This window comes from Rhipicephalus sanguineus, chromosome 1 (genome assembly GCF_013339695.2).
Source record: "Rhipicephalus sanguineus isolate Rsan-2018 chromosome 1, BIME_Rsan_1.4, whole genome shotgun sequence".
Classification (NCBI taxonomy): Eukaryota; Metazoa; Arthropoda; class Arachnida; order Ixodida; family Ixodidae; genus Rhipicephalus; species Rhipicephalus sanguineus.
The window spans coordinates 183,478,525-183,488,468 of record NC_051176.1 but is presented as its reverse complement, the minus strand read 5'-3'; positions in this window follow the sequence as shown (position 1 = coordinate 183,488,468).

Here is a 9,944-nt window from a genome sequence, read left to right as displayed (position 1 = left end):
ATACACATCCTCGTCGCTACGTGGCAAGTCAACATAATCTGTTGCTTGCAAGTTTTAAGCGAAGCTTCTTTGAGTTACAGATTTTGTTGGTGGCGGCGGCGGTGTGATTCGCGAAAAATCCGGCACTGGCGAGTGTTCAAAAATGCAGGTGTACAAAAATATATGGCCTCGAAAGTGCGCCGGTAACGTGCGTGTTTGTATGCGCCGTTTTCCAATAAATGAAGCTCTCTCGGTCGTGGGCTTGTCGGCGATCAGCGGTTTCTGATATGGAAGTCTGATCTTTTTTCGAGGTCACTTGTCATTTCACGATGACACGTTTCGTTGTTGCATTTCATTGTTTCACGCATGGTCGTCGTTGTTGCCTGTAGAAACTGAAGTGTTGCGCTGCTAAGCACGTGAATGGTGGTCCAATTCCCAGCATGGAGGAAGGAAAAACAAGAAGGAGCATTCCGCAATGAGATAGAAAAAAAGAAAGTAAGTCAGGCACGCACCCGCCAAGCTTCGCTTGTCCCCATTTTCCCGATAGAGGAAGGGCTCCTAACTTTTTCTTTTTTTTTTTTGATAGGGCGAATGCATAATTTATAAAGGAATGACTTTACATTGTGCTGTAGTTAATGCTGCCACTTCACGTACTTTATACATGCTTCTCTTTTCATGAGGATTGTTTTTCTGCAAAGCCTAAGAGGCCTTGCAGAAAAATTTATAGCAGTGAAATTTCTTATAATTTTGATCCAAGAAGTTTTGGCCGTTGTTTTCATTGAAAAACTGTCCTGTCCCCTGCATCTTCGCTCCCGTGAATGCCAACCGAGTGAGCTTCACCCGCGGTTCGGTCAATGTCGGTAAATTTTAAATAACAGACGTTATCTGGATATTTTACCACGGGAAATACAATGAACACGGTAAAAGTGGCCTGTGGTCCCAGTGATCTTTCTTTATTTTTGTTTTTTTTACTGTAAAGCTCAGTTTACACGAAAAAATTATAAGAGACTGACGGTACCTACTTGACGTTATCACGATAAAAGACGTACAAATACTAACGTATTCATGTTTACGAAGCAGCGCCACGAAGTAAGACAAAAACACGAAGGAGCACTCGGCGCTTGTGTTTCGCGTGCTCATTCGTCTTTTTGTTTTACTTCGTGGCGCCGTTTCGTAAATATGAATCCTTACCAAGTTGTCAGTCCTCTTAAATAATAAAGTAATCACTGGATGTCACCGCAAACTTCAAGCAAAAAAAATATTGATATCAAGGCAAGAGACTGAACGATGACATGGGCAAGAAAACTAACAAGGCAGCAACAACACAATGTTTCTTGTGTCACGGGCGCACATTTTATCACTGTGACGGCTACAAAAGCGGTTGGCTGTATTCAATAGGTAAATACATGAACCATTATTTGATCTGAAAACGAGAAACCTTGATCACAGAGCACGCACTACACCATGCGAACAGCCAGGAGGAAAGCGCTTACTGTTCTTTGTCATCGCGCCCGTGGCATTCTTGAAGACCGTCGGTGGTTTGCTCAGTTTCAAGTTGTGGCTTGCCCGGCGATCATGCGTCATGTGCATGTGCTCAGGGGCGGTCTGTCCCTTCCTGACAGCGGGGTGCGAGTCGCCGGTGGGTGTGACTCGAGCTATGGGCACCACGCGCTTCTCGAGCTCGAGCAGCGGGTTCTCCTCACCAGGCAGCGGCAATGGTACTGCCGGCGTGCTATTCGACTTTGCCAGCGTATGCGACGGGATCGACTCGTTCTCTTCGTCGATGTGCAAGGCGTCGCCGCTGTCCGCTGTGTCACCTCGACCGCTCCTCTCGACTGCGCCGAGGTGGTTCGATGAGAACATCGAATGTGGCCTATAATGAACGCTCCTGCGTGCACTCTGCTTCAACTGAACTGCACGTTAGATTGACATTTGAGTGACTGTCTTTGAAAAAGAAAGTGAGAATGTTACTAAAGGTCTCTTGCTAATATCGCGCTGTGAACTTTTCCTTTATTCCCGTTTCTTTCTTTTTAGGTTGAATTCGGGGCAAGTACTGCAGGGTGCCGTGCACACGCGTGCCTGATATGCAAAATAATTTAGAAAATTGTGTATACATGCAGTTTTAGAATATTCGGGAACAATAAAGCTTGTACCCTGTGACGCAATTTAAGAAAGAGCAAGTGGTCTCGTTGTAGCATGGAACCGCGACTGTACCATAGAACAAGTTAATGGAGTAATATTTGAAGAATTACGTAATTGCTGAACACGCGTTAGTTATTCAAGTTCATATGTTACATAGGAGACATGGGGAGATACCTTTTAAGACATCTTCCTTGTTCGCGTCGAGTTAAACCTTTAAGAAGTGAAAAAAAAGCTACGATATCGCACTGAGGACACAAAATCGCCTAAATTACAGTAACAACAGTTAAATTTGCCTGTAGTTTTGCATTGCTTCTCCGACTCTTTTTTTTTTTTTGCTACTGTCGAGCATGCATACTAGAGGTGTGCACGGGCTCCGGGTAGCCCGAAAGCCTGACCCCTACCCGGCCCGCGGGCCGGGCTCGGGCGGGCCGACGTGTTTTCACCTCGGGCCCGGGCCGGGCTCGGGCTACTTGGAGTTTTATCGGGCCGGGCTCGGGCCCGGCGCAAAGCCCGACTCAAGCCCGAAATATAGAGAATGAGCGGGAATTGTTTTCCAGCACGCATACAGCGCCTTTTCCGCGGCCGCCCTTTACCGCTTTTCATTTCCATTCGCTACTTTAAACAAAAGGGGAGCAGGTAAAGCACAGCCTCTGTTGCACTCCGACAAACAGAGAAGTAACACCACCTGAGCTGGTGACGGCGCCACGCGACTGTTCGCGTTAGATTTAAGGCCAAATCCCATAAGAGAGAAAATGCACGCGACAGCGATGAGCGATCCGACGTAGATCGCCTTCGTGCAAGCTGACGCTTGCACGGGCATACCCCATACACGTGACGGCTTTGGCGAGCGAACTCCATTGTTGCTGGCATGAGGCCGTCTACTTGTATTTTGTAATCTGTATAATAGAGACTGTTCATCGTGTGTCGTTTCATCATATCTGATATGCTCAATAAAATGCCAAATTACCGGAAAACGATGTTTTGTTTTCGCAAGGAACCTTCAAAAAGCCGGGCCGGGCCGGGCCGGGCCCGGGATTGTGTTTTCTTACGTCGGGCCGGGCCGGGCGGGCTCGCAGCCCTTTGCCGTCGGGTTCGGGCGGGCCTTCGACAAAGTCAGCGGGCCCGGGCCGGGCTCGGGCTCGGAAATACGGCCCGTGCACAGCTCTAATGCATACTACTACATGTCCTCGCGTACGCCTTGTTCGGCTTCAGAGTTGTAGAATATGGTGTTGCTCGATTACATAAAGTATTTGCTTGGCTCTGAGCACAACGCACAGCGCCAACATTGACGACTGTGGTAATGGACACCACTTGGCACTCCTCGACGAGCACAATCCGCGATACTGATCAGGGACATTTATGTGCGGACCACGTGGATTTAGTTCATTCGGGGTACTGGGCACAATCTAGGCATCCGCTGCATATAAGCACCACATGGACTTGCACTTGACTTCGAGAAAAGTAGCCTGGGGTTGTTGGTACATAACGTGAATGGAATAGCGTACACTTGGACAGAGACGGAGCAAGCAGCACAACCACAAGTGCTAACTATCAAGAATGCTGTTTCAAATAAACATTTGTCGATAGCTTGCGCTTGTGTCGTGTTGCGACGGAAACGTTGGTAATAACTGCTGCATCTCGCACGAGTCATGCTGCATGAACCGCGTCGTCGTCGTGACGCCATCTTTGCAGTGCATGCAGTCAGTTCGGGAAAGAACTGCAAGTATTTTGCCCTAAGTTGAGTGAGTTTGGATAGAGGTGTGAGAGCATAGCTGCTGTCGCGCAAATAATTGATAAAAAAACATAGTCCATCGCTGTTGAACTATCAGCAATATCACAAACACGACGACCGATATATCACAGATAGTTGCGCTGTAACGTGACCAGATCACAATGGATACTATTGTCGGATCGTTTCATTTTTGCTGGCTTCTTGGAGCCATGAACTGTGGATACGATACTTATATGAACGTTGTCGATACTTACGCGGCATGAGTTCCTTGGACTTCACAGGGGGTGGAAGCGTGTTGACCACTGGACACAAAAACAAAAGTCTGTAAAGGCATTTTGCTGTGTCGCGACTGTGAAACGAGTCAAAAGTAATGTTTGGAGGCACGATATGAATCTTATTATTTGTTTTGTTTTCTCAAATGATTCCTATCAATGAAGCACATTACACTAAAAAGAAAGAAGAAAAGTGGGAAAGGCAAATACGCTCGTAGGCAGAACAGGTAAGCGAACATAACATAAAAGATTCGTGTCGTTCTACCATTGACAATACCAAACATGCTCTACCGTGCGTTCACGACGAAGCATAAGCTGAAGCGAATTTATGAGCAAGTCATTCACCCCAAAAGATACCAAGACACTGCAGGTAAAATACAACAATATATGGTGAACCTACAGAGCTGAACTGAACAGCGTGTCTCGCAGATTCTCTATGAAGAAAGCTCTAAGAACCGTAGCGACGTATCTCACGTGCGCCCTGGCTACTAGAGCGTCCAAGTTGTACTTCACTGGACTCAGAAATAATGCCTCTTATAATGGTACTTATAGAAAATATAATCTGGGCCAATATCTAACCACTCATGAATGTTTGTTTCTCCGTATGCTATTATTCCCATGGAGGTAACCCCCGGCATGCTTCTTAGAGAACAAGAGAGTGAGTCGCATGGTATGCTTACCGGCAAGTTCTCCTTTGTGGCCGCCGAAACCAAAAACTCAATAGAGAATAAGAGAAAATAATTCATTAATTAGTGAACAATATTTTAGCGGTGGGTTTGAAACTAACTTGCCTTACCTGAAAAGGCGTTATGTGGACCTTAGCTATACACCACATGACTTAATCTTGCACTACAGGACAAAACATTGGTTGAGCACCACTACTTCCAGAACCGTCCGAGTTGCACATGGCGTTTTTTTTTTATTTCTTGAACTTTATAAACCTGACTGGTATTCACTCCCCCCACTCCCACCCTTTCGCGTTGCACTGACAGAATCTGACTATACATACATGGCTGAAGCCAGCGAGCTTGCTGTCCATTGCGTCCCTATTAGACGTGCATATTAATAAATGGAATGACCTTTCAGTATAACAAGATTCGATCATTCTGTTTCTACTTTATACAAAATAGTTAAAGCGGTATGAGTGGCCTTTATTAAGTAGATAATCATTCTGGTCTGTTGTGCCCGTTATGTCCCACGATAACTTAGGTGCAAAAACAGAACTGTGACATTTATAAGAGGCTTTTTTTTTTTAGATTTGCTGATAAAGCGAACGTTATACTACCATATTTTCTTCGTGTTATTCGAGCGATAGGTTCGATTCTCATATTACACGTTCCAAGGCTTCTGTTTGAGCTGCACCTTCCAAGCTACGTATTCATTTGTTCAACAGAAAAAAAAAATCACGATGATTCGTCGTGCGTAGAGTCTGTAGAGAACGACGCGTAGAGTCTACGTGTTGTGGAGAACAGCATGCTGCTATTCAAAAGATATGCCCGAAACGACGGTGATAATGTGATGCGTTTACACCCCAAATAATTTTCGCGACGCGCAGAAGACTGCTTTATATACCTAATAGAAAACACATGCTACATACCCACGATGTTTTCCGTGGTAGCTTCGTGTGCTGCAAACACAGGTCAGAAAAAAAATGGTTGCGCTTTATGGATAGTGTTGTCGTATGGCGTTACTGTGGGTGGGTACACGTATTGACGGAGGTGTTTAAATAAAAGCTCCGAAAAAGAAAATAAATTTTGAATGTAGATTCTGCTGTTTCACGTGCCAAGACCATGAATAAATGAATAAAGAAAACCCTTCGCGCCCATGGAGCACTGCTATGTATTTAAACAGTCGGCCGCAAATGTTTACGGGACACGGGTTCTATGGCAAATGCGAATTTCTCTTCTCCTAAAGCACAGCGCTACACATCGCTGTGCACGTTGGATACGTCTTTCGCACACTCGCTGTACTGTAATTTTTGCGACCGTCTGTATAACTTTATGCAGCTTCTGTATGGCTACATACCATCTGTTCGTTTAAGATACAATATACACATCTGCAACAGTGTCTCGCTATGGCATTCTGCTGAGGAACACAGGGTCGCGGGTTCGATTTCTGACCGCAAATCGGACGCTATAGAACAATCACGTACGGAACATTTGGGTAGACTGCTCGTGTCCGACATTGTTGCGAGTCTTGCACTACTGGGCTCGCATAGCCCGTGTGTGGCTACGGGGTTGAATCCCACGCTTATATACATATATACTTCAGGAGACTAATGAATCACGCTTTATTAATAAACTAATTTTACGCATTTGCAGAGTTATGTATACTCTTGATGTAAGAAGGCTTGGCAAGCCAAAAAAGGCAAAAGAACGAAAAATAGGTAGCGAGATCTTGCTGAAGCTTACGCGTGCTAGTTCACGGCGGTACATAAATATACACAGTGTCTACTCGGGTGTAGCTTACTATTCATCGATAACTAAAGACTATACAGCATTAGTAAAATGACAAAGAACTCGACCCATCCCATTTCGAGAAGTTTTTGTGCGCCAAATACGTTTCAGAATCTAGACAATATACAGTAGAACGTCGTTGATAAGATTCTATATAATTCTTTGGCATAACACACTTTTCTTATTTCCCGGCCTACATCACATAGTAGCAGTGTATTTTCATACGGTTAATGTGATCACTTTTTCACCTGAAATTGTAAGATACGACTGCGTAAAGTGTGCATTTAATGGTATTTCTAAAACTAGTAGCTTTCTAAAAATTCAGTGTGCTATAGCTTAAAGATCCCAATGACACACGAACCACGTAGCAAAAGCCAGCAGCCGTGCAGACTCTGCGGCAGCAGTGCGAAGAAACAGCCGGCAGGAGAGAGTGGACAGAGCCACTGCCACAACGATGGGCTAATTCAATGTCCAATAAGATCCTGAAGGACGCTTAACCTTCTGTGTAACGCAGTAGTGTTAATGGGACCCTTACGCATCGCCTTCTCATTCGTTTGACATGCTTCGCCTCTCGGTGGAGACGTCAACCGGGCCGTGGGGGAAGTAACGTCTGTGCGCGCAACGCTGGCCGTTGTAAAATATCCTGGGGCGACTGCTGCAAGTACAGTTTTGAAGTACCCACTACACGTCAGTAAGGCAATACGCGTACCTAAGTAGCTGCACAGTTTGTTGATGCCGTAGCTGATGATGAAGAAGAAGAAAAAGAAGGAGGAGGAAGAGGAGGAATCACGGCTGAGCATTTTGTATTGGGTGGACAGCTTTAAACCACGCATTACGCATTTCACATGCTGTGACGCCTAGTGCGATTCGACGCTTCTGCCGTGCAATATTACATCTGTCAACGCGACTCCTCGCCCGACATGACGCCTAATTAGGGGTTTTCTTTTCTTTCTTTTTTTTTGCGAAGCAGTTTCAAGCACTGGCGTTGCTCTGTGGTAGCGTATACCTGAGTTCCACGCAGAATGCCTGCGCTCGATTCCGGCTCGAACCTTAATTTTTATTCTTTGCATCCATAGGGATTTTTCGCTCACGGACAATGCCGCCAACACCCATGAAACCGCGTTTTCTGCAACACGGGCTGAACGCTATCGCGTTAAAAGTGCGTTGGCCGCGGTAGAGACGAGTGATGCTGCTCCGCATAAAGTGTTATGCGGTGCAGTATTACTCAGCGCCACGCGAGCCCTTGCTGTTGAGTTCCTCACCGCGTAAACATATATTTTCATACTTTTTGGAACTTGCTTTGGATAATACGATCTTCAGAAACGTTTTATTTTCCGGTTTCCTTGAAGATTGTGTCAACGAAAACCCACCGTAATACGCTGCAAAAATTGTGACGTCACATTGGCATACCGGCACTGAAGTTTTGGGATGTGAGATAGGGATGTTCGACCGTAATTACTTCCACGAGTAATCAATTTCTTGCCGCCAAATCACTTAAACTAAAGCTCTGAAAGAGTGCTTTTCCCGGTCAAAACTGATTCAATGCAGCTCTTTGGCGTTCCGTTAAAGACGCCCATTTTGTTTTTAAGTGAAATGCGCACATCAGAACAGTTAGAAGTTATCCGACTCATATATACAATCGCATCGGCTGCAGCAACGAGCTATATATGTGCGAGTCTTCGCTAGCATATTGACGTCACAGCATTGTAGACTATCGAGGAATAATTTTTTTCTTCAATATTCTGGTATCACAGCACATGGTAGCCCTGGTCACCATTTATAGTCTTCATTTCTAGTTTACTGACTTTAGCTTTATTGTTGCTTCCACAGGGGTTGTTGCTGAGCTAGTTGGTTTATTACTTGAGGAAAAACTGGTATGGCGCAAACAGGACGAGGACGAAGCGAAGACACGAACTGACAGACACGGGCGCCAACTTCCAACGGTTTATTATCAGAAACCACGCCGATTTATATAGGCTGCGGAACAAGGCAATCTCATAACAGAAATAGAAACATGGCAGAACTAATAATTCATCATGAGCCACTGAAACAGAGTCAAGGCATCCGCCGGAAACTGCACTAACGCGAGCCGTGAAGACATGCCAGCACACAAGAACACGTGTCATCCCTAGTGAGAGGCAAAAGGGGCATCGCACAATCTAAACTCTATAGTATACATGTCTACAAGCTATGTTTCAAAAAGATTGCTTCTTTCTCACTTAAATCTAGTGATGGGGCACTAATGCACTGGCTACGTGCCCTTTTATTGCGATAGCAATTATATGGACAGTCTCGGCTGAATTTTGCCGTCGCCGTCGCCGTCATGCACCGTATATGTATAAGTATGTATATATATATATATATATATATAAAAGCCCCAAAGAAAAATAATTAAGAAAAATGCTCCCGAAGCGCGGAATCGAACCAGGGACCTCTTGCTCCGCAGCGAGTGGCGCTAGCCACTACGCCACGAAACGCAGATCCTCCACGTAGGTAACGGCGAGCGTTATATACACACCATTTACCGCTGGAGGACTCAGAGACGGCTGCGCTTATAAGCGTTTCTTCATTACCAGCGAGATGGCGTTAGGAGAACGACGGGCGCATTTAAAAGTCGTCGGCGAGCTCGCTCGCTTCTTCTTATTGCGCAGGGAGAACCTTGCCCTTCCGTTGTCTGCTCGCGTGGTTTTCTGGTGGTGAGGGGAAGAGGGTTGTTTCAAGCTTTCACCGTGGTATCCGCGCTCATGTTACGGAGCGTACGGAAGTCACTCGATCTCAAGGGACGCCGCTAAACGAACAAACAAACGATGAGCGCGAACTATCAAGTGTCACAGCTCGACACTTGAAGCACGCTAGTTTTCTTCGCTGCTTCGGTCGCCTTTGCAACAGGAGCGCTGTTCAAACTGAGAGTATCCATTGGCGAGCCTCACTTCGTATAGCATTAGTTTCCTGCTATCGCATTCATTGCTTCGCCCTTGCGGCGAAACTGTGACTTTTTTTTATTAGAACCGCCTCAAATGTCTCCCTTTCAGTGCGGCTGCTTGCTCTCCTTAGAAACGTGGTTTGGCTGAAGTGTGGTGCACAACCACAGCGCTTGCAGTGGTCTGCCAAGTGCCCGCCCATGTTGCTGCTGACCGCCAAGCGGTGCTCCCTTGCACGATCGTTGAAACACCGGCCCGTTTGGCCGATGTACACCCTACCGCAGCTTAGGGGAATTTTGTATACCACATTGCTGACGCACTCGGTGTATCGCGTGGCGTGCTTCTTGGAGCACGATAATAATAAAAACATAACACAAACTAAGCGCTTTCGCGTTAGTACTACATCATGTAAATGGGGCCAGGTTCAAAGAACCGAGCATGG